The following is a 1,510-nucleotide window of genomic DNA, read 5'->3' on the forward strand; positions in this document are numbered from 1 at the left end:
CCCCCCAGGTTTAATCAGGCCCAAGTCTGGTTAAACTTCTAAGTCTCCTAAGCTGCACAGGATGGGGAACAGGGAGGAGGGTCTCCTGCAGTCACCTGACCCCTGAGTCGCCCCTCGGCCGCATCCGACCCCTTGACAGCGCCTGCAGGGCTCAGGGTCACCGCCTGGCGAGAAGGTTAAGCAAGCAGTCGGCGCTGGAGGGGCGGGGCCTCGGGCTTTGGGCGAGCCGGTGCCCCCGCCGGGGCCTGGCGGGGGAGGGGAGATAATCCTCCCGAGCAGAAGCGCCGTCGGAGGCTCGGGTGGGCCTCCGGCCGCGAGGCCCAGCGATGAGGAGGACCCAAGAGAAGCGCGGGGAAGCAGGAGCGCAGGGCCTGGGCAGGCCGCGGTAAGGCGGGCGTTGGCGGCGGATGCAGAGCAGAGCCCCGGAGGCCCCGGGGGCGAGGGCCCATAGTCCCGTGCGGACCCCAGCCCTCGGCATCCGCGCAGCCGCGGGCAGCTGGCAGCTTCGCTTAGGGAACTCAAACGGGTGGGGAGGAGCAGCAGCCCTGGCCCACGGGCTGACCTGGCGCCCAGGGTCAAGGCCGTGCCGGTACCCTTTGGCTAAACAACAGGCACGGTGCCCTCCCTGACCATGTCCCGGGGGAGCGCAGGCTCAGCGAGGTGGTGTCCAGGCCATGTGACTGGGTAGATCTGCGCCCAAGGCTGGGTTCCCGACCCCAATGCGGAGGCAGCCTTCCCAGACTCGCCTCGGTCGCCTTTGCCACTCAGGGGTTCTAGGTTGTTATCGGCAGGAAGGCGTCGAGGGCCATTTTAAGGACGGTAGTCTGCCTGAGTCCCCGGGGACAGGCAGGAGCACAGGCCTGCACCCGAAGCCCTGGTTCGTCACTTGGGCGGCTGAGGCTCTGATGCAGGGAACTCAGGGAGGTCCCGGGCAGGGGGTGGGGGTGGGGGTGGGGGGCGGAGGACTGGAGGGGAGCCCAGGAAAGGCGCCCAGGAAAGGGGACACTCATTCTAGGGACAGGAAGTTTCAGGTTCTTGCTCAGGAAGGGCCTCAAAGGCATACCCAGCCCCTTGGTTGTGACTCGTTCTTAAGAACCGGGGTCAGGAACTGGAGGGAAGCGGGTCCACGGCAGCTGCGGGGACCTCGAGGCCGGTAGCCTCTGGACAAAACTGCGATAAGAAGGGAGCACGGGCGCTGGGGCCAGGGGACAGGCGGAGAGCCGCTCGGTTTGCGAGACTCCCCATGTGGTGCCCTTCTAAACTCCTGATCCGCATCATAGCTCTGGACTCTGTGCCCAGTCTGCTCGCTCCCGCTGGCGCCTGCTCTTTCTGGTCTGGGACCAGCCGCGGGGTGGGATGGAGTGCGGGTTTCCTGCCGACAGGCCCTAATTCCTGAGCAGGTGGCCCCGACCCAAGCGCTGGGCGCTCAGACGCTTCCTGTCGCGGCTCGTGCCCGCACCTCTCCCGCTGTTGGTGCCTGTGTCCTCGCAGGTGCGCCGGGTCAGCAGTC

At 67.2% G+C, this 1,510-nt stretch overlaps 1 long non-coding RNA gene across 1 annotated transcript in view; it reads left to right on the forward strand.

Annotated features, from left to right (window-relative positions):
* The first annotated feature begins 232 nt into the window (after positions 1 to 232).
* LOC125610912 overlaps positions 233 to 1,510 on the forward strand; it is a 19,903-nt gene continuing 18,625 nt past the window's right edge. The window contains exon 1 of the long non-coding RNA XR_007340966.1: positions 233 to 385. This is a non-coding gene — a long non-coding RNA (uncharacterized LOC125610912). The remainder of the gene's footprint in view (positions 386 to 1,510) is intronic.

The sequence above is a fragment of the Marmota marmota genome, unplaced genomic scaffold, assembly GCF_001458135.2.
Source record: "Marmota marmota marmota unplaced genomic scaffold, marMar, whole genome shotgun sequence".
Taxonomy (NCBI): Eukaryota; Metazoa; Chordata; class Mammalia; order Rodentia; family Sciuridae; genus Marmota; species Marmota marmota.